The sequence below is a fragment of the Amphiura filiformis genome, chromosome 4, assembly GCF_039555335.1.
Source record: "Amphiura filiformis chromosome 4, Afil_fr2py, whole genome shotgun sequence".
Taxonomy (NCBI): domain Eukaryota; kingdom Metazoa; phylum Echinodermata; class Ophiuroidea; order Amphilepidida; family Amphiuridae; genus Amphiura; species Amphiura filiformis.
In genome coordinates, this window is record NC_092631.1 from 42465725 (window position 1) to 42490811 (window position 25087).

The window sequence follows — 25087 nt, forward strand, 5'->3', positions numbered from 1 at the left end:
GGCAGAGTGCTCCCTGAAAAGAGTGCCCGCATAACAAAAATGAAAGAAATCGGAAGGCATAGGAAAAGAAAGGGCAAGGAGCCTGTTTCCCACCAAAATTACCCCGATCATGCACCAAAATGAATGTAAAATACCAAATTTTTGCGCGCGCGCCCGCATTGTCTCAATAAAAACATTTTGGCCCGGTTTTTGGAGGCTCGAAAACTTAACAGTTTATATGTAGGCCCTACAGTCTCGCTAAAAAAACCCCAGTGTATGTACATATCGCATTAATAATACCGGTTCAAATTGATGATTATTTTTGTATTTTCCCCCAAAACCTTTATTTTTCCCCTCTGATCACGAAAGCTGACTACGCTCCTGATATGAACTCATTTTAACATTTCGTGCTACGCGAAATTTAGGTGCTACAAAATGTAAACTGTTTGCTTCATCGAGGCACTAAAAATTGCTTCACCGAGGTAGGCCTACTAAAAATTGTCACGACTCAGCCCCCCCACCTTGATATCAAATGGTGCGTCCCTATATTGTACCATACCTGCCATGTATGCATGCATGCAGGGACCGTCTTTAAAATAAATTATATCAAGTTGGCAAGTTACTATTTTTGGTGAATATTTTGTATTGAACCATGATCTTTCTGACATAAACATTTAGAGAACACCTCAAGGAAATATGAAATGTCCCATATATATCTTTACTTTAAAGTCGAAGCTGCAAGATAGCCTGAATAAAATTTAAATTTGCCGGCCAAAAATGTGATATTTTTGAACTTTTTCTTGACCACTTTCATGGAAACAAAACTTACAAGAAACCTCGGTAAAACTGACGATTTACAAGGAATTTCAAGTCTCAAAAGAAAATCTATCCGTGTTATCTTGCACACAAAATAGTTCTTGTCTCAAAAATCCAAAAGAAGAATGCGTTTTATCTGTACTTTTTAGAATAAAGCTTCGGGACTTTAGGTCTCGAATTTCGTACCACGACAAAAGAAGTACAGTACATACATCTGACACAAAGCATACATCCTTTTGGCCTGATATGGAAACGTAATTAGAAGGTAGCTATTGTATTCTAACAATAAGATCGGGGTCAAATAGCTTACAAAAGGCTCCTCCGATTTATAGTGATCTACAATCAATCGGCAAGCTGCGAGTTATTGATTCTTAATCAATCACGTATTGCACTCCCCCACGGTCACAGAAGGGTTTAGCCCAGGTTGAAATCTCATCTCCTCCCAGTCGTCATAAGCGAATTATAAGTATGAATTGAAACCCTCTAGAAGTTACCAAAGTATACCGCACATGGCGCTATTTATAAACCTGAAAGATTTCTGGCACAGGTCGAATGCGAAAAGGACGGATACAACCCAGGAGCACCAGGTGATGTTAGAGTTTAAAAATATGATTTTTTGCTATTTTTAGTTGATAGTATTTTTTGGATACCTTATTACCTCTAGAATGTCCCCTGAAAGGGAGACCATTAAAAAAATACACACAGCTCATGTTACAGGGGGGGGTCAAATTAGGGTTTGTACAGTAAAGTATATGGAAATCAAAGCTGTTTTTGATTTTGACTGCATTTATTTATTATGCAGTTTACTATGACAAATTTGGTTTTAAAAGAAAGATATTCATGTAAATTAATTTTTTCAAAAATAAAAACTTAAAATTTGTGCATGGTTTTCATGTAATTAATCACATAAAATTGATTAGTCGAACACTGCCCTCGTAGGCTCATTGCTGCCAATGAGCTATACGCAGCCTGTCATCATGACATGCTGCATATAGCTATTATCACACGGTGGTGGGCAAATTTGCCAAATTATATGGCACTGGTTAAATTGCATGATTTGAATGTTCTAGTTGGAGTAGATCTGCCGTTGATAGACACGTCAAGCATGATAACATGATTATTACAACCTGACGGTGTGGTGTTTGTGACTGCTTGTATCAACTGTCATGACTAAGCTTAGGCTTGTTCCAGTGCCAGTGGTTCTGTCTTCTGAGACTGAAGGTATATGAATTCTTGGTAAGTTGCATTTTATCTATGAAGTTTTGACTTTCACTTTAGAAAGCATATCATGGTACATGAATGTAAATTCCACTTTACTATGAGCATATACCTGTACGGTACCGTACATGATATTTTAATGGTACCGGTAATATAAATAATTTATGTGATATTGATATTTATTGTCATGATTGTTATTATCATGTATCAAATGACTGGTTTGATCAGTTGAGTTACTGGTACCATTCATGCATTAATACGTAATCAATTTTGCTTCAAGACAAGTTGCACAGGCAAATATTCAAGCTGACCAGTGTTAAATATTAAATTCGGGATTAAATTATTCTTTATCACTTAGGCCCTATCAGTCAATGTGTTTACGTTAGCGTCGGTCGACTCAGCAGGATCCATAAGTTTGGACGTAATGCTAAGTGTAAAAGGCCTGTATAAAAATCTGCAAAAAAAGTGCAATATTGTCACAGAGATCTGCAGGAATATCTAGGTCTATGTCCCAAGTCTATTCTAGACTCTCTATTGTCTTTTTTCCCAATTGATGTATTTTATTGGGAATTTCGACTTGTATACATGACATGTGAAATGTGGTCATTTATGGGCATTTCCACGGTAACACGTGTTACACTTTAGCGCATCCACGTTTACTTTCCATCCTCTGGTTGTAATATAGTAAAATTTAATAATACAACAATGGTGCGAAAGCCGTAACCAACCAAAACAAAATCATAGCAACCGCATTGACCCTCTTTATTTCTGGCGGCAAAAAAGTTTATTGCTGAACAATAAACTCAATAAACGTTATTTAAACTTAAACACAATTTTGAAAATTTCAGACGTATATCACCAAGATTATCAAAAGCCGCTGCAAGGTCAAGGGAGTGAAAATATCACCAAGTTTATCAAAAGCCGCTGCAAAGTCAAGGAGTCGCCATGCAGAAATATAGATTTGCAAGATAAGCGTAAGCAATTGTACTTTTTTTTGCCAGTTCACATGAATTTCTAACAAGTTTTCTATTCCCTGTTTCTAACTTTATACTTTAATACAGAGATGTGATTTTCAGAAATTTTCCTGATTTCATGAAATTTTATTAAAAATTTATTGTTTTCAGGAAATTTTGCCCTGCACGATAGAAATTAGAATGAGACAGCTCATTTTTTCAGGAAATTTCAAAGCATATCAGGAAATTTTGACCATGTACTGTATCACATCTCTGTATTTATTTTATTTTACAATTTTACAATAATTAATCCAAGTCATGATAAAAAATGATATGTTGATAAAAATGATATTCATAAATTATGACCACATTTGCATGAATTGCCAATATCAGTTGCGTTTGTCTGCAACTCAACCCAATTCATCACATTTTCAAGTTTAATTAAGGAAAAAAATAAACTTTATTGAGACACTGCATGATATTAATTATTTTCATATTTTGTTACAATTAATCTGATTATAAATAATAAACTGATAACCATTAATGTGTTACAATTAACATGATTATAACCTTATTTCCATTGATTTGTTACAATTAACATGATTATAACCTTATGACCATTCATTTGTTACAATTAACATGATTCTATTTATAACCATTCATTTGTTTTGAGTCCTTCCTATCATTTTGTAGTTCTACACACTAAAAAGTATATAGATTGATGGATATCGTGCACTAGAGTTTATCACCAGATGTCTGCCGATGCTCCTATTTCACAACAACTTTGCGTGGTAATATCTGTACGCAGCACGCGCGTAGCATAGCAAAACACTGGCATCAGCAGACATCCAGGGATAAAGTCTGAACATATCAAAAGTTGATTTTTTGACAAATTCATTGTTTATGTTGTAGCAATTATTTTGAAGTTGAAGTACTTTTGCTCCTATAGGGCCTAAACCACTTTAGTTTCCTCAGTGGGAATTCACAGGGGTGATTTTCCCACAGAAACATTTAAAAGTACTTTTGCTCCTATAGGGCCTAAACCACTTCAGTTTCCTCAGTGGGAATTCACACTAATATTATTATATTATTTGATTTGTAAATTATAAGATGTTTGTAGCAAAGACAAACCTATAATATTTCAGGTCATTTCATCATGGCAGTTGGCAATGGTAGGCTAATGTCTTGCATGATACAGTTGTGCACACATTGTTTTTTCACTTGTCCATTTCACTGCCAAGATTAAATGAAATGGAGTATAACATGAGTAAAACTATATTGTTTGTGTCTTTTCAGATCAATGAAATGGCTCTACGAATGAATGCATTGATGAACAGATTATATCGACTACTACTAGCAAGTGTCATTTTGGAAATAATAATTTAAAAGTAATTCAAGATTAAGAACTTGCAGAATGTATGTTACATTAAGGGAAAGGGGATAATAGATAAGGTGACAGGTGACATCATGCGCACACATCATGGCAATTTCCACTGTTCTTTGCCCAGCATTATGCGTATGCATCATACTTTGATCAAGGTCCATTCCATATCTAGTACAAAAATGTAGGCATACAAGAAAGCCATTTTAAACATCAATATTATTCCAATTGCCCTGGTTGATATACACTGACTGATGTCACCTCATCTATACATTTATGACCATTAATTGTTATTGGGCTGTTAAAATGTAGTAAAGCTAGTCTTAGAGATACTGTCCAATAGTTCTTACAAAACAATGGGACAGCATTGATTTAGTATATTTAGTAAGACCACACTAAGGCATTTAATTTTTCCAACTTGTCAAAGCGATATATGTAGTATACCATTTGATATGTTAAATACAAAATTATACATTGCTAAGGAGCAACTTAAAATGTGTGTTGAACAGCACTTTCACTTTTCAGTAAAGTTATTATGGTTCAACATAATTAAGCCATACTTTAAATAAGATTCTTAAACACTTGAGAACGTTCCTGCAATCTTATTGGTTCTTACCTGTGTGATATGACACGATATCACACGGGTCAGCGCGTGTGCATTGACGCGATACGCGTACTCGCTATTTGAACCAATCGGAGGCGCATAACAACAACGGGACTGATCGATTTTAAGCCCTAGGTAATTCCTTGCAAAATGTAGGATTTAATTTCATTAATATTTGTAATAGGGGCCTACTTGTAATGATATTTTATTTGAATTGAAGTGTTTAAGAATGAGAATAAAAGTATTGTTTTTAACCGCTGGAGTGCATCTATCGTCTCATATAACACGGGCGACATCATTATTTTTGGCGTAAAACAACTCGGCTTCGCCTCGTTGTTTTACTTAAAATAATGATGTCGCCCGTGTTATATGAGACGATAGATGCACTCAGGGCTAAAAACAATACCCTTATTCTCTAATTCACACCTGTGGCTGAGATCAATCCTGTGGTAAGCAGACTCAAAGCAGATACAAAATAATTAATAAAAAACATGTTGACAATGCATATCGTGTAAGATTGCCAAGTAGAATGATAATGCAAGATTTTTCAATATATGTCAATCAAGTCGCAAAGACTCTCAATGTAATACACAGTGGCTGCCTGTGCTTGTGGCTCAAAGTGAAGCAGGTGCATATGGTGGGATCATTTTAGACTGAAAATAAGGGTAATGTGCAAGTCTGGGGTGCCCTGCAGTTTCACTCACCCTGAGCCTATAGGAGTTACGCCATTGTAATACGCTCATGTACAAATAACGCATCCATTGACACATATTTTATGCTATATATGGTGTTTTTGAAAAAAAAAAAAAAACGATTTGTTTAAACAAGATATAATTGTGATATTTGAATTTCTTGTGTGATTTCCTTTCATTTGATACCCATATTGACATACTTTCGATGAAATTCAGATTTGACCCCCCCTGGGGGGGGGGTCCGTGTGAATATTTTGGGGGGTCTCCCGGTCGGTGCTTAAAATACTTGCCATGGACCATCCAAATTGATGGTGCAACTAAAAATAGCATTAAGAATTCAAAAAAAGTACTCTGTGCTCCCTGGTCTAGATAGAGTATAGGGCGTCCATACGTCCATACACCATAGGTTCTCGAATGTAAAGATTCAGGCTAATTAAAACTCGATATTGGTTGGTTATGTATATCATATTATACTTGAGATGCAGGTGTTTTAATCAGTCCATTTTAAAGGCAGTATATACAATAAAATACTGTGCGTGGTTGTATTTAGTAGGTAATTGGTATATGAATGTTTTGCAATCAGTTTGCTGCCAAGGTAAAACGTAGTTTCTACCTTTAATTAGCAAAGTATATGTTGCTTTTTGCCTTGGAGACCAGACTAGACAATTAGTTGCGTGCCGATTTATGCATGACCCTGAGATTGAACTTAAACCTACTCTGAGACAATCGCGTGACGTTATTGACATGAATAGAAATAATTACGGTGACTTTTTCGACTCTAGTGCGTCTTATTAATAGGCAAAACATTCCTGAAGTTTATCCTTCCGTTGGCTTGCAAACAATGTCTTTTGAATCTGTAAAGCCCATCGAGCGTAAAAAATTGGAAAAACTAAGAATCACATGTCTGGCGATGCCGACATAATTATTCCAGGCAATCTAGCTGTTTTTCAGTCTCTCTACTTCAAACTAATTGCAATACGTACATTTTTATGATGTCCATAGAACACAATACTAAAAGTCTTCAAATATTCCAGCAGGGGAAAGGGGTATACTTTGCATAAAACCAAAATGAGAACCCGGGCTTCTGACTTGGTAATATGGCAGCTAGCAGTAACTACCCATTTCGCAAAATTGCCGTGCAAAATTGTTGATTTTCTGATGGATAATCAGGCTGCTGCACGTATTCCTATGTTTAGAGCTCAAAGGACATTCGAAAGGTCGCATTAGACCCAATGGGCTGTACAATTTTCTCTACAAGCAGATTTTTGTGTAGGGTGCCATATTTCCCCAAGGTGTCATATTACCCCAAGTGACCCTATACATTATATGTATATAATTAATGCTCCCAATACCATTGCTACATAGGATTTAGTACACCATTACATCTTCTTTCTTAAAAAGGACATTCAGAGATCTGTTAAATTCAAACTACATTATCCCCACACATGTCTAGAATATTTACATATCATAATTTATATAAAATATTTAGATATAAACTGTTTATGTACACATTATTTGGCCAACTATTAACAAATGAATACCCAAATATACTCCAGAGTCCAGAATGACTTGGATGTTGCAGATTACAGTAAAAATGTTAAATTATGCCATACAAAATTATACAGCGTGTCATTAAAAAGTAACAAAACATATAATTTCTATGTATCATCCCATGAAGCAATTCCTTATTAGGCCTAATTATTTTTAAAAGGAATGGATATTAGCCGTGTTTATACACTTCACCATACTTTTATAGGGTGTAACATAAAATTCCATGATTTGATATTTTAACAATTGTAAGTGATCTTTAACTTCAGACATACGTCGTACCTTGTTCCTTACAAAATGTTTCATACAGTGTAATTCCAGTGTACTTGGTAATGCTTAAGCATGTCAATAACTAGGCATGATAATTGAAATGTGTACAATTTGCCCAATATACATAGGCCTATTAGAATTTGGAAGTTCAAAAAATAAAAATATATATTTAGAAAAGATTAGGGCCTATTTTGTGATACATTATACTGTTTATACAAGTGATTCTATATTCCTAGAGTCAGCAGGTTTCCAAAAATGTATACCCTTACTATTCTAGGGTGATTGGCTCACAAGATGACAAAAATGTGTATGCAATGAAATTGCGCAACTTTACACTTCAAATTACTGAGTCTTGCATAACGACAAATGGTCATGTGACGTGCATTTTCCCAGGTCTCGGAGGTTTGTAATTTCGCTGCCAACTAGGCATCAACTAGGCTGGTTATCCCGAACCTGTCACAAACCTATCCACATGTAGATGGTAGCATCCACCAATTATCTGTGCAGCTCCCCAAATTCCATTGGGTGAAGGAAGTTTTTGATAACCAAACAACTAATAACTGATTTTTGAAAGCAGGAGGAAACCGGAGATCCCGGAGAAAACCTGCGAGAGCGAGCATGGACCAAGTGCACATGAGTCCTTGAGCCGTGCCGGGTCTTTAACCCAGGACCTCGGTGGTGCAAGGCGAGGTAACAACTGCTGCTCTCCCTAGGGGTTTTGTTATAATAAAATCAATTTAATAATATCTAACTGCAACATTTTCCCTTTAAAATGAGACCAAATATTATTTTTTCAATTAAGGTTTGCTAACAAAAATTAACAAAATTACAAATGATATAGTGAAAAAGTGTGATTCTGCATAGACTTTATACAGTCCCTCCCCTAATCCTCCCCCTAATCCTCAACCACCCTTGGCACATTTCATTTAAAATGTCATGAAAAAATAATGAAAGATGATTTGAAAACAGCACTTTACATGAGTAATAAAGAATAAATTAGCTTAAATTTAAGGCCTTAATGCGCCTTCTGGGTGAAGAAATACTCAGGAGACAATGTTTTGTAATTCATACTGCACGTCAAAATGTAACAAAACCACCTTTTTTGATACCCCAGTATATTGCGCAGGACCATATGCCCTGTGCATGGTCAGGTTGTAGACTGTACATGTATAATAGCATCCATTTCTTAGAAAAGATCTTTGGAATGAATTTCTGTCTCTAAATTAAAAATAAAATATGTTTCTTTCTTGTATGTTTTCTCTTTCAGCGTCTTTTCTTTCAATTTTATTCTACATTATTTAACAAAACATTGGTTTGTCTATTTTGGCCTGTATTTTAGATGTATAGGCCATATTAACCAGTTTTGAACTGATTTTCTTTACTTTTTTTTTTTTTTTTTTCTTTTCATCATACATCGGGCTAATTGTCCGTTTGAATGGCAGAATGGACAGGAAACCCATGTTTGTTTGTTTCTTCCTTCATTCTTAGGGCTATAAACATTATCCCTCATGCATGTTCCCCACTAGTTCCACTTCTACTAGCAAACACCACATCTACACTGTAAATTCAAACGTTTAGGTTTTAAACACGTATATTTAAATACCTCCAGATAAGTAGTTTTTAAACACAAATGTGTTTATTTCCTACAGGGTGTGTTTACAACCTACTCTGCGTAATGGATAAACACATTTAGTGTTGCTATATTAAATGTTTAATGTTGTATTAAACATAATGTTTCATATAATATACACTGTACTCAGACACAAATAAACACTAAACTAAATATTCTGTTTAAGTGGTCAACACTTTGTTTATTGAAATAAACACAAACTGAATTTATTAATTAAACACATGCAAGTGTTTATCAGGCTGTAACACTTTTTAAACACAGCAAGGCATTTACTTAACGTTACCAATTCTAAACACAATGTTTAAATCACAATTGAAATTCAACACATGTACAAAGTTTTTTTTTTTTAAAGATTCATCAGGAATACAATATTCAGATTACAAAGTTTTTCATCGTATAATTCCAAGAAAAAAACTCACTTTTTTCCATACAGTTTCGGCAATCCACTCTGTTGCCTTTCTCAATGGTGTCTGCCAATAGATCCTTTGTTGGATGGTATGACGTCCATGTAACATGTAGCCTACAAAGTATATACAATGCAGCGTGCACGACATCGACACAAGCCATGTGGCGCTTAAAAAAAAAAAATAATAATACAAAAATCCGAAAACGAGCTTGATTCAGTGACAGCCCGATCAGGGAAATGTAACTTCAGTCATGGTGGCAAGTTCATTTTTGTTTATTATTTTCCATTCATCATTAACTATAATTTTTACATACATGTAACTGTTTAATGCTAAAAATGTTTGTAAAAACAAGAAACATCCTAGGCCATAAAACTCATGAACTTCAGGGGCGATCCCCGCCGGGGCTGGATGCTGTGACGCTACGCTCGCTAGGATAGTGAAGCTTGAGTAATTCTATTTTCTAAAAGGGGAGCTTCAGATACTTAACTTACTTAACCCCTACTCTAAACACTTTAATAACTAAATGTTTTGCTATTTCAGTGTTAAACTTCATTGAAAAAAATGTTTAGGACTTAAACACTTATTTAAACACATTTTTTCTATATGACTTATTTTAAACATTAAAATACATAAACATGTTTAGCAATTTTCCACAATGTTTACCTTCTAAACATGTTACAAGGTGATAAATGAATGTGTTTATTTTGCTAAACAGTTTTTTATAATGTTTTTGCCAGTCTAACTCTCAGCACAGAAATACATGTACTATAATTGTGAGTTGCCAAAACTTCTTAATTATTCATGCAAGCTACAATAAATGTATACATTTGTTACTGTAAATGGAGAAGTCAGCCAAAATTACTAGGGTGGGGTGGTGGGGGGGGGGGGGGGGGTGGATAAAACATCTATTTTGAGATTATCAAAAAAATCAACCTTTTATTGTTTATAAATTAAAGGCTCAATTACATGTATACATATAGTTTTCAGAACCACTGGAAACTCAACATTTGTTTTTGGTACACTTTTTGAAATTAAGAAACTTTGAAGAAAAATATATCCGCGGGGGTTGTATTGGATGCCCTGCTTTTGAAGGCCGAGACTTGGCCGGAGATTTCCTTAAGATTCATGCCCCGCCCACTGGGGGCTTGCCGAGGAGTGGGAACATTTTAATTAAAGCTCCGGCCATCCCCAGGTACCAAGGGGCCGGGGCTGCATTTGACTGGTGCATTTTAAATAATACCTATAGAATACTTGACCCGAGATCATATCATCACTAGACTTGTAAAATTCCATCACATTTGAAATTGAGACCTGATTTTCTGGGGCACCCTGTTCTTACCACAAAAAAGTGAAAATTCATAAAAATGGAAAAATCATCACTAAATTATTACTTCCTCTAAATTGAAAGGGTCAATGCAATAACGTGGTAACCCTCACCCCTCCACATGTTACCGGTTTTATGTAAATTTAATGAAAACGTTCTATATTGGAAATACATAATTTGAAAGTGGACTGTTAGTAGGGTATGATTAAGGAAATAATGTGTGGGTTAGCACTGTACTGCAGCAAGTTTTTACAATACAGTTGTGTATTGAATTTGCTTGCAAAGAAAGATTGTTTCCAACAGAGTGTGATGTGCCTAAGATATAATGGCTTGCCAAAAAGACCCATCGTTTCCAGCATTGGGTCAGTTAGGTACAACTCTTTGAGATTCTTGGCTGACATTCTTAGTTCGGTTGTTGGAAAAACACCTCGCCACATTAAATACACTACTTTAGCAATTTGTGGATGTTTTCATCTTTCTACTTCCAAGTTCTTAAAGGGTTATGAGATCATCTAGAAACCCTGAACTGCTGAAGCTGAATTGACATTTTCGGCAAATCCCATAAGCCTTTGCCAGTAGACCTGAGGTGTCGTCAATTGACGTCACGCCGATGCGCACATCGTTACTGCATCCTTCACGGTTTTGAAATGTGCATGACTTCGCGATGTTCACTAAACGATGTGTGCATCGGCGTGACATCAAATGACAATATCTCCGGTCTACTCGCAAAGGCTTACGGGATTTACTGAATAGGTTGATATACAAAAATATTGGATATTGACACACCTCATTCATCAATTTTGTATCTAATCAGGTATAATTCTAGTTGATCTAATCAACCTTCAAAAATGTCTGGGCAATACACCACTAGTATTACCCACATTCACACAAAAATGGTTGGTTTGGTACTGACATGAGTAGATTCCAAATAGCACAACATTCAGGTTGTTCATGTATACATCGACCAAATAAGATACATGCATTCTTGAAACCAATAACATCTCAGACGATGGTTAACATGTTATTGCACTAATTACAATTTACAGCTTTACATACAAATATGCCATTTATCTTCCAATGCAACATATGTTACACAACTGACAGATCTTAAGAGTTCCAAAAGGGTTCCACATGTAATTACAACATCATACCCCGATCATACCCAGATTAAGCCTCAAAATAAACAGATCTGGACCCGAAGCCACACATTTGGAAAAAGCCGCCCCTGGTCCTGATGAGATTACCTAGTGAATCAGGTGCCATTTTTAAAGAGCTAAGAGTCATTTAAATTTAAATTACACATTAAATAAAAAACCTGCTTTAACTGCCAGGCTCTATTCAAAAAAAATTGCAGAGCCTGGTTCATATGATTTTGGTGTGGACCAGGAGCCAAAATGTTATTACCATTGGGTAAATGGCTCCTGGGTGCCTGGTTATTTTGAAGCTTGAGTCCCCGATCATACCCCAAAAGTTCTTATTGAAATGCCTGACATGAAATTACGAAACCATTTCAAAAACTGTTCTGTAATTACAAACTTCAGAAGGGAACATTTTCATAGGAGGGTTGAAAATTAATTGGTAATTGTCACTAAATTCAGCTATTGGTGGGATGAATGTTAGACAGTCAGGTACATGTGGGGACGCAATCGCCCCATTAAAAAAGTTGACATTGTTCAATTTGTTCTTCTATAGCCCAGTGCAATTTTTGCCTGCAATACTGTGAAATACCACATGGTTTGTATGCAATTGACTAATAAAAATTGAAAATTGTATCTTGATTTAGGACTATAAATGAGAACCCATTTATTTTTGTTGATGGATTTATCATCACATCCCATTTTTTTTTTTTTTTATTATACCCCTAAATCATCAGTGATGTTTACTTAGTTGACACGAAGCATGCAAAATGTGTATACATTTGTGTATTTTACACTATTTCAGGCAAAAATGCACAAGGCTATTCAAGTTCAATGTTGATTTTTTTCAGAGGGTTATCACTCCCCTGTCCCCAGCAGTATGCTACAGGTGGCAGATACTTGGTAGACCCCTTGCCTACATGTACATACGGCTCAGGTGTAAGAAGTGTTTGGGGGAGCGAGTAAATGTGTGGGTACTCAAAAACAAGGCAATCAGTTGGAGAAAGGCACCTGCAGAGCTAGCCACACACTGTATGTTCACACCATCTCCTACAATGTAGTTTGTTTCCTTGAATATTACAAGATGAGGCGGCTTGTTTTTCACTCTTCAGTGCAGTGTTGATATCTGAAACATCCTGTCATAAAAACACAAAAGGAATCATTTTTAATTCATGTAGCCTAAACATTTTGCAAAACCAGGTTACAGGATTTTTTATATCTTGCAACACATATTTTAAAAGGGCATTTCGTGATCCACAGCCTCATCCGACCACTTTTCTCAAAAAAAGTTGCAATTTTTATACCACTGGAAACCTCTGGCTACATATTGTTTATGTAGCAAACAAAAATTTCTTGCAGATTAATTCGTTTAGCAAAAATATTGTCAATACCAGAACGAAATTACAACAGTGGCCTATGGAGCAGTGTAATACACATTATCATGCATAACTCGCAAACGCAAAATTGGAATCAACTGAAATTTTGGAAATAAGCTTTTTTCATGGATATCTACTGAAAATGTAATAAAAAGAGGATGCTAGGATAACAAAATCCTCCTTTAAATACACCGAGTTTTAAGTCTTAAAAGACTTTAGAGCAAAATATATTAACTTGTATAGTGAGAGGATAGAGGGATAAGGGAGAGGAGAGCAGAGGACACCTGATTCACAGCTTGGTCCATGTCCAAGAGGTCAAAAATCTCCAAGTCTCTTTCTGATTTGACATGTGCAGAGATAGTTTTTGTTTTGTTTGTTTTTTTCTTCTTTTGCCTGGGTTATCATTGAGTGGATATTTCAAGGTATCCTCTGTTCTGCCATGAGACCCAGAGGTCACATTGAAATAGTAACACTTTAGTGGAGAATTTTATAGTAACATTTAGTAAAGAAATATTGCATAGCAAATAACTAAAAAAACCTTAATATATGGCATTAATTTGAAGGATTTTACCCATTTTATAATATTGTTTAAAACAAATTCTTGGACAAGCTGTGTACAGCATCCTGCCTGATTGTCGGAAGTTCAGGGTGCTCTATGTGGATTCAGCTTGAATGATGCAACACATACATGCACATTTATTGTGCTTATTTTACAGTATCACACAAAATTGCATTTAACTGTACATGCACTGTTTGAGATTTTTTGTTTCAATAGTACAAGAAAATACACACAATACAAAAGTTCAGTTGAAAAAATTAATAGGGAATTCAAGGCTTATTATATTCAGCGAAACGAAACGAAACGAAACGAAACGAAACGAAACGAAACGAAACGAAACGAAACGAAACGAAACGAAACGAAATGAAGTTCTCACGGCTATTGGACATTATGCAGATTGTCACAGCTCATCTTGTGATACCAGTTGTTCCTCACGGGTGCGCATTGTTGATTAAGAAACACATTTCTCACGGCTATTTCTGAATGAATTATGAATTGATTTTGATTGCAAATTATGCAGATAGTCACAGCGGATGTTTTGATACTCATTTCAAAGTTGTCATTCATTCCTAGCAGGTGCAGTGCTCCCGTTTCGTTGATTATCACTTTTGGCAAAAAGTGATAATCAACGAAACGGGCTCACTGCACCTGCTAGGAATTGATTTTGATTGCAAATTATGCAGATAGTCACAGCGGATGTTTTGATACCCATTTCAAAGTTGTCATTCATTCCTAGCAGGTGCAGTGAGCCCGTTTCGTTGATTATCACTTTTTGCCAAAAGTGATAAGCAACGAAACAAAGTTCTCACGGCTACTTCTGAATGAATTATGAATTGATTTTGATTGCAAATTATGCAGATAGTCACAGCGGATGTTTTGATACTCATTTCAAAGTTGTCATTCATTCCTAGCAGGTGCAGTGAGCCCGTTTCGTTGATTATCACTTTTGCCAAAAGTGATAATCAACGAAACAATTCTCACAACTACTTCTGAATGAATTATGAATTGATTTTGATTGCAAATTATGCAGATAGTCACAGCGGATGTTTTGATACTCATTTCAAAGTTGTCATTCATTCCTAGCAGGTGCAGTGAGCCCGTTTCGTTGATTATCACTTTTTGCCAAAAGTGATAATCAACGAAACAATTCTCACGGCTACTTCTGAATGAATTATGAATTGATTTTGATTGCAAATTATGCAGATAGTCACAGCGGATGTTTTGATACCCATTTCAAAGTTGTCATTCATTCCTAGCAGGTGCAGTGAGCCCGTTTCGTTGATTATCACTTTTTGCCAAAAGTGATAATCAACGAAACAAAAAAGTTCTCACAGGCTACTTCTGAATGAATTATGAATTGATTTTGATTGCAAATTATGCAGATAGTCACAGCGGATGTTTTGATACTCATTTCAAAGTTGTCATTCATTCCTAGCAGGTGCAGTGAATGTTTCGTTGATGACACTTTTTGAAATGAGTAATCAAAACATCAGCTGTGACTATTCTGCATAATTATGAATTGAAATTGATTCATAATTCATGCAGAAATCAGCCGTTTGATACTGTGTTTCAAAGTTGTCATTCATTCCGCAGGTGCAGTGCACCCGTTTCGTTGATTATCACTTTTTGCCAAATTGATAATCAACGAAACAATGCGCTGTTCTGAATGCAATTATGAATTGATTTTGATTACTTGCAAATTATGCAGATAGTCACATGTTTGATACTCATTTCAAAGTCATTCATTCCTAGCAGGTGCAGTGAGCCCGTTTCGTTGATTATCACTTTTTGCAAAAGTGATAATCAACGAAACGGGCTCACTGCTACTTCTGAATGAATTATGAATTGATTTGATTCAAATTATGCAGATAGTCACTATCTGCATAATTTGCATATCAAAATCAAAGTTCATAATTCATTCAGAAGTAGCAGTGAGAATCCGTTTCGTTGATTATCACTTTTTGCAAAAAGTGATAATCAACGAAACGGGCTCACTGCACCTGCTAGAATGAATTACAACTTGAAATGGGTTCAAAACATCCAGATAGTCTATCTGATGTTTTTTGAATCAAAATCAATTGTAATTCATTCAGAAGGTAGCAGTGAGAACTTCGTTTCGTTGATTATCACTTTTGACAAAAGTGATAATCAACGAAACGGGCTCACTGCACCTGCTAGGAATGAATGACAACTTTGAAATGAGTATCAAAAGTTGTCATCCGCTGTGACTATCTGCATAATTTGCAATCAAAATAAATTCATAATTCATTCAGAAATAGCCGTGAGAACTGTGTTTCTAAATCAACATTCCGGGCTCATTGCACCTGATGGGAGTGAGTGACAACCTTGAAATTGGTATCAAAAGATGCGCTGTGGCAATCTGCATAATTTCCACTCTAAATAGATTCCATAATTGGCTTAAAAAAGCCATGAGAACTTCGTTTCGTTGATTATCACTTTTGGCAAAAGTGATAATCAACGAAACGGGCTCACTGCACCTGCTAGGAATGAATGACAACTTTGAAATGGGTATCAAAACATCCGCTGTGACTATCTGCATAATTTGCAATCAAAATCAATTCATAATTCATTCAGAAGTAGCCGTGAGAATTCGTTTCGTTGATTATCACTTTTGGCAAAAAGTGATAATCAACGAAACGGGCTCACTGCACCTGCTAGGAATGAATGACAACTTTGAAATGGGTATCAAAACATCCGCTGTGACTATCTGCATAATTTGCAATCAAAATCAATTCATAATTCATTCAGAAGTAGCCGTGAGAACTTCGTTTCGTTGATTATCACTTTTGGCAAAAGTGATAATCAACGAAACGGGCTCACTGCACCTGCTAGGAATGAATGACAACTTTGAAATGGGTATCAAAACATCCGCTGTGACTATCTGCATAATTTGCAATCAAAATCAATTCATAATTCATTCAGAAGTAGCGTGAGAACTTCGTTTCGTTGATTATCACTTTTGGCAAAAAGTGATAATCAACGAAACGGGCTCACTGCACCTGCTAGGAATGAATGACAACTTTGAAATGAGTATCAAAACATCCGCTGTGACTATCTGCATAATTTGCAATCAAAATAAATTCATAATTCATTCAGAAATAGCCGTGAGAACTGTGTTTCTAAATCAACATTCCGGGCTCATTGCACCTGATGGGAGTGAGTGACAACCTTGAAATTGGTATCAAAAGATGCGCTGTGGCAATCTGCATAATTTCCACTCTAAATAGATTCCATAATTGGCTTAAAAAAGCCATGAGAACTTCGTTTCGTTGATTATCACTTTTGGCAAAAGTGATAATCAACGAAACGGGCTCACTGCACCTGCTAGGAATGAATGACAACTTTGAAATGGGTATCAAAACATCCGCTGTGACTATCTGCATAATTTGCAATCAAAATCAATTCATAATTCATTCAGAAGTAGCCGTGAGAACTTCGTTTCGTTGATTATCACTTTTGGCAAAAAGTGATAATCAACGAAACGAGCTCACTGCATCTGCTAGGAATGAATGACAACTTTGAAATGGGTATCAAAACATTCGCTGTGACTATCTGCATAATTTGCAATCAAAATCAATTCATAATTCATTCAGAAGTAGCCGTGAGAACTTCGTTTCGTTGATTATCACTTTTGGCAAAAAGTGATAATCAACGAAACGGGCTCACTGCACCTGCTAGGAATGAATGACAACTTTGAAATGAGTATCAAAACATCCGCTGTGACTATCTGCATAATTTGCAATCAAAATCAATTCATAATTCATTCAGAAATAGCCGTGAGAAATGTGTTTCTTAATCAACAATGCGCACCCGTGAGGAACAACTGGTATCACAAGATGAGCTGTGACAATCTGCATAATGTCCAATAGCCGTGAGAACTTCATTTCGTTTCGTTTCGTTTCGTTTCGTTTCGTTTCGTTTCGTTTCGTTTCGTTTCGCTGAATATAATAAGCCGAATTCAAATGTTCCCAGGTGTACTAACCTCTTTGACGCTGATAATAGACTTTGTCTTGTCTCCCTTTCCCCTATCCAATGCGGAATGCTTCTCCATAGCTTGTATGGCACTGATCATCTGTCATTAAAAAACAAAGAAATTTAGAAAGTTTACCTTTAATTTTAGTCTGCTAAAATTTAATAACTATGAATACAATTATCAACCAATTGAAGACATGGGTGCAAAATCTGCAAATGCTCAATTTTGCTGCCAAATTGAGTTAGGCATGGTTTTATTAAAAGTTGGCGAGTGGAATACGCAAGAAATAACTGAGTCAAAAATCAATAGATAACAAGTAGACCACCTAACGGATCTTACGCCAATTGCGGAGGTTGGTATTGTGTGGAGATATCTGGCTTGCCAATGCAATGTTGTGCAGTTTGTATTGGAAGGAGATTGGTGGCTTGAGAGAGTATCTTGAGGAATGGAAGTGTTTTTAGTTTTTTTAATTTTGATTTTGAAGCCATTTTTTTAAACAGCCTAGATAACAGCCTTGAAGAATATTTATTATACTATTCTTCAAGGCTGTTATCTTGGCTTATTTTCTCAAAATTATACCGTAAAATATGCAAATTGGGTACCTAGGCTCATGAGATTTTAGCAGATTTAACAATAAGCACCTCAAAAGAGACCATTTTTGACATAAAAACCTGTTTTACATTTTTTTGAAAAAAATGCTCCCTTCACCCTAAAAATGGGGTTTTAAATGTTCAGTTTCCTATACTTTAGTACATGAGAGACATTCTTCAAAGTTTTTTTTGCCTGATAACATGGCCTACATGACTGAATTTGATATATAATGCGCAATATAAAAACGATGATTCATCAAATTCCCACCCTTCGGGTATGTGGGAGGGGGCCCACATGGGGAGTGGGTAATTGCATTTCAAAGCTCCTGGCTTGTTTTATACTTTTAATAAAAAGTGATTCCTTCTTCCATAAAACATGCTAGCTTTTAAAGTTGTGAGTTTCCTATACTTTATGAGAGACATTCTTTTGCCTAATAACATATGGCCTACACGACTGAAATTGATATATGGTCAATTCCAGCCAAAGCGGGCCAAAATTCTCTCTGGGGGCCATTTTGAAAATGTTTTCCTTTTCAATTCTAGACTTATCAAATGAGACGATCATGTCTAGTGAATCCTCAGGTGGAAGTGCCATCGGATTGAAAAATAACTTTTCTTGCTAGACCAAATAAAGTGTTAAATGCGCATATGCATGTTACCCACGAATTCAAGCATTTTTCACCTGTTGTACGCCATAAAATTTCACTTTCTTTAATATCTTTCAATATTTTATGTGTGACTCATATACACTAGAAACCGGTGAAGACTTTGAACGTAAAATAGAATTTTATTACATATATCTACACAGAAATATTTTGGTTATTACAAATTTTAAGAAAGAACCAGGTGTACAGTTAAGATTGTGTCAATTCTTCGAACTCTTTCTAAAGTGGCTGTCATTTAACATTACTGTATTATTTCGAAAGATTAGAATAAATGCTTCATATAAATATAAAGTTAGATTTTGTATCTCGTCGCAGGATGAGGATCTCGGATGGATTCGTGGGTAACAGCGTCTGGAAAATAGCAATTCCTACTTATTTTTTTTTAATAAAAATAAAAATACTTTTCCGTATGTCAATAATTCAGGCTGCAATGGCACTAAAATGAATTTTAATCAAAATACAGACTACATGGAATATTTAGAATGGATCATTATGGCATTTTGGGTATAAAAGTTTTAAGAATAATGAAGTTGCCAAATTCAAATAGACAGAGCAAACAGTTTTATATTATTATTTTAGTAAAATCATTCCATATTTTCATGCAGCAATATTCTATTAACTCGTGTTTGACAGTTCCTATGAACTAAAACACTATCAATACATTGTTAACTATAATTTAAGTAGGGATTCGTGGGTAACCAAAATGTTTGTGGGTAACACATATTTGAAGGTATGTATTGGTAAGCGGCAAAATAGAAACTATTACAGAAGGTTGGAAACCACCATGCGGTTATTTTTCCATTGTGTTTCAATGATTCCCGTTTCTCTAACTAATTGCATTTAAAAAAAAAATGGTAATTTAGGATATTCAATCAAAACTTCATGATGCAGCTTCAGTATACCTTCAAGAGGACGCTATTAAACAGGACTGTTTTGGAACCTATTTCGCATGTTTTCAAAATGTTAAGATGCATAAGAAACATATAATTTACGAGTAAATCCTTGGATTCGTGGGTAACGCCGAATTCGTGGGTAAAGCTACATGTACCGTTTGGGGTTTGCGTTTCTTAGGTGTATAAACTGTAAGTACTGTCAAAATTATAGCATACCCATGGCTTGAATATGTGCTGATTTAAACTTAAAATAAACAATCTCCTTATTTTTCAAGGTTAGCATCTATTCGGGATTCGTGGGTAACAAAAGTTTAAACCGTCGTAGATTCTTTTTAAAGCGGTGAACGTATTTTTACGATTTACAATTTTAAGCGCTTGTCAAACTAAATTCAGTGTCCAAAGTCATTAAATGTCAATTTAAGTTATGGCGATTATATTTGCTGGACTCGTGGGTAACAGTTGATATGTGGGTAACGTCAAATTTGATTTTATGGAATTTTATGGGTAAAACGTAAAATAATCACTTGGACCTCAGAATTATAGAACGAAACTTCGTTTCATGATATAGTCATTTATGGCATATTCACTTAACATTTTTCAGAACGATCATTTTATTTTTGATACGCGGGTAACAAAATTATTAGCCAAATTGACTTAAGGTAATACACTATTTTAAAGTGTTGCGATTTGGTAGTTGCGAATGGTAATGCGCTTTGGCAAAAATTGCATTGCTCATTTCCTTGCGAGCGTGTAGAAGAATTCAAATATCACAGAAATAATTTTGTAGATCCTGTGGTTCTTAAGTTATGTTGTAAAGAGGGCTGAAACAACAACACTTTTGTAAAATGTACATAACTCATTAACAACAATAAATTAAGCAAGTTTTCAAATTATATAATTTGTAGAATGAACTTTTGCAAAACATCAAGGTGTTATTTGTCAATAATGTATTGATCTAGCGAATGAAAATCGATTTTTTTTGGTTGCTTCGACCAATAATACCTCGTCTACCCTTAATGGCCTCTAGAGTCCACAAACTTTGGTGGAATTCAATCGTTTTACATATGATGAGAGAGCATGCAAACGTCTTTCTAACGGTAATAATTTCATTTTGATTGAAGGACATTCAATGACATATATGGTGCTTTATCTTTGAATTCGTGGGTAACGCCAAATCATTTAAGCTATCATAACTTGTCCCCTGGTATGACTTGCTAGTAAAGGCCTACATGCACAAAGAGAGCACATTGGACGTGACATGATATGCTCCATCAATAACGTGATTTCCTTTATTAATGACATTTTAAAGTGGAAAGTTAACATAGAGAGAATTTTGTCCCGCTTTCGCTGGAATTGACCATATACAAATGTAATGCGCAATATAAAGACGATGATTCATCACATTTTTGACCACCCAACTCTTCGGGTATGTGGGAGGGGGCCCACATGAGGGTACTAATGTGCATGAAGAATACATTGTATGATAAGAATAATTTGTAAAATTCTGTATGTTTAAAACATACAGAGTGATGTCACTACAAATTGGGACTAAAATAGTAGGCCTATCCCAAGGAAAATACATACAAATGAGGTACCTCAACCCATGCGATTTGAGCAGATTTAACAATAAGCACCCCAAAAGAGACCATTTTTGACATAAAAACCTGTTTTAGACTTTTAAAAAGAAGAAAAACACCAAAGTACTGGTATACGTATTTACCATGGTCACACAAGCATGTAACTCCTTGGTTGCCTCATGTTGGATTCTTGAAGTGAAGCTTCAGATTCACAATAACATATAGTTGCTGACCAGGTGTGAAGAATCACAGTCTGCGACAACACAATAAGTAGGCCCCATCCAATAGTAGCGTTTTGAATGCTGTAGATGCATCATAGGCCTATATTTAGGTATTTAGGACTTATTACTGGACCGTTATTAAGTCTGCAAAGACAACAAAACAAGAATACATTTAGTACTGATATCTTCTTGCAAAGAAAACTGATGTGTACATGTGATTGTAACACCACTGAACAATAAATAAATTTAATTTAAGCAAACACCGACTTAGGTGCTTTGACATTAAAGCCATATTGTAACATTTGCTGAGGAAGATGCCCTCATTTCTTTTTTAATTCTGTTGTTTTTAGATGATTGTAATCAGTTGGGACAGTATTTTTGTGGGACATGAGAGCACATCAGACATATTGAATTGCATTCTGAATACAAAGAATGTAATTTTGAGTGTGATACCGTAATCAATTTCCAATAATCAATATTTGACCAAAAATCAGGATACACCTTCCCAATAAGTCAATTTTGTCTGATCGATCAATTTGAATAATCAATTTCCAATAATCAATATTTGACCAATTTATCAAGACAACCTTTAGAATAAATCAATCGATCTGATGATTCTGATCGGTCAATTTCAATCAATCAGCAAATCCATACCATTTCAAAATTTGAAGAAAGTTTAGTTGACATTGAAAATTTGAGTGTGGTACCGTTGATCAATTTCCAATAATCAATATTTGGCCAATTAATTAGGATACACATTCCCAATAAGTCAAGTTAGTCTGATTGATCAATTTGAATAATAAATTTCCAATAATCAATATTTGACCAATTTATCAGAATACACCTTTTGAATAACTCAATCGATCTGATGATTCTGATCGGTCAATTTCAATCGATCAGCAATACCGTACCATTTCAAAATTTGAAGAAAGTTTGACATTGAGAATTTTGAGTGCGGCGCCGTAATCAATTTCCAATAATCAATATTTGACCAATTAATCAGGATACATACATGTACACCTTCCCAAAGTCAATTTAGTCTGATCAATCAATTTGAATTTCATTTCCAATAATCATTATTTGACCAATTTATCAGGATACACCTTTCGAATAAATCAATCGATCTGATGATTCTGACTGGTCAATTTCAATCGATCAGCAATTCCATACCATTTCAAAATTTGAAGAAAGTTTGACATTGAAAATTTTGAGTGTGGTACCATAATCAATTTCCAATAATCAATATTTGACCAATTAATCAGGATACATGTACTTCCCAAGAAGTCAATTTAGTCTGATCAATCAATTTGAATAATCAATTTCATACTGTAGGGATACACCTTTCGACAATCAATCTGATTCTGATCGGTCAATACCATACCATTTCAAAATTTGAAGAAAGTTTAATTTGACATTGAACATTTTGAGTGCTGTACGGTACGTAAAAACGGGGCACCGTGAACTCATGTCGCGGTGATGACGTTCGTCACACTGACGGCATCTATTTATAGGAAGAATTCAAAACACGGCGACGATAACAGTGACAAGTCTGGTCTTTTACATCCTCAAATGTGCTCAAAATTTACGAACATGCATGCACCAAATATGTTTTGTTTTTCATACATGTGAGGAATGGTAGGAAGTGGTATTTATGGGATAAAATAGTGGTATTTTATGTGTACCCTGGACCAGATACAATGTATGCTCATTGTCTCAGACCTTCGTACGGAGAAGGACAGTGTAAATCGTAGTGACGGACAGTGGAAATCGTAGTGACGGAGGTGTGAGTAGGCTCCCTCGGGCTAGTCATGATCGTGATCGGATGTGTTTAGTGTTTACCTGAACTTCCATAGCTTCATGATCTTGCTTTACAATAGGCCTACGTTATACTGCCACTGCGTATTGCTGTATGGAACCAGATACTTGCTTTACACGGTGTCATGCTTCACACTTCTCGAGCAACCTAAAAACATGCACATACTATGTACATGTAGGTATGCTAGGTGAATTCAAATTGACCATCAAACTGCATCATTTTATATATAAAATTAAAGCAAGAGTAAACAAAGCCAAAACTGAAAACCTTTTTTTCATAGCACTTTCCGTAGCAAAGTTACATCTTGTCAAAAATTTACTTTCATCAAACAATGTCAAAAAGATTCAGCTAGCAAAATTCCCCAAAACGTCATTTCGGGGGTGTTTCTAGATCTTAGTCTCATTATGATAGCAGCTTTTTTAATGGAACTGCTATCAAAATCCTCTAAAATTCCAAGTGCGATTGTCTTATCACCATAAAAAATCATATATGGGTAAAGTGAAGTATAGAAAACATATTTATGTAGGTTTCTTTCTTCGGCCAGTTGTTTTAAATTTCTATGTAAAAATGCATTGACATTGTCGGCGAATTTGGCTGACTAGCTGATGGCATACCTATACTTAGTCCGAATAATCAGACCCAGAACAAAATATTAATTTCTGACATGATCTTGTACTGGACCTATACTATGATACTATGCATGGATCATGGTATGTAAAACTTTAAGCTTACCGGTATCTTATGCATGTGACATGTCATTTATGAAAGTAACATATAGTTTAAGGATGTACAAGAAACTAGCTGATCGGATTACTTAAAAACTTCGTAATAAAAGTTCCTTACCTTCTGGTAACTATTTAGTAGTATTAGCAGCACAAAACCAACCGGGAAATTTGAAAACTAATCATTGTTGACCGACACACGGTACACGTACTTGAAATACAGCAGACACAGTGAGACACTAATGGACCTAGCATACAACCATAGAGGGCAGGCTAATGATGTTTTCAAGTGAGATTCCTGGTGAGGATGAAACCTCACTGTTTTTATTTGGTCCCTATATCGGGCAGTAGTTGCTTTTTATATTATAAATATAATGTGTTTTTGCCCTGTGTCTTGGTGTTATTGGTGACAAAACCTGGATTCAAGTATTCTATATATAATATGTCTTTTTATATTATAAATATAATGTGTTTTTGCCCTGTGTCTTGGTGTCATTGGTGACAAAACCTGGATTCAAGTATTCTATATATAATATGTCTTTTTATTATAAATATAATGTGTTTTTGCTCTGTGTCTTGGTGTCATTGGTGACACAACCTGGATTCAAGTATTCTATATATAATATGTCTTTTTATATTATAAATATAATGTGTTTTTGCCCTGTGTCTTGGTGTCATTGGTGACAAAACCTGGATTCAAGTATTCTATATATTAT

The 25087-nt window shown here is 35.3% G+C and overlaps 2 long non-coding RNA genes across 2 annotated transcripts; one reads left to right on the top strand and one right to left on the bottom strand.

Annotated features, from left to right (window-relative positions):
* Window positions 1–1791: 1791 nt before the first annotated feature.
* LOC140150905 (uncharacterized) lies at window positions 1792–5134 on the top strand. Its single transcript, XR_011858865.1, has 3 exons — window positions 1792–2031; window positions 2862–2987; window positions 4263–5134. It is a non-coding gene; the product is annotated as an uncharacterized lncRNA (long non-coding RNA).
* Window positions 5135–10479: 5345 nt separating this feature from the next.
* LOC140150910 (uncharacterized) lies at window positions 10480–24625 on the bottom strand. Its single transcript, XR_011858867.1, has 4 exons — window positions 24493–24625; window positions 21756–21977; window positions 17897–17986; window positions 10480–13094 (listed from the first exon to the last, which is right to left on the bottom strand). It is a non-coding gene; the product is annotated as an uncharacterized lncRNA (long non-coding RNA).
* Window positions 24626–25087: the final 462 nt, after the last annotated feature.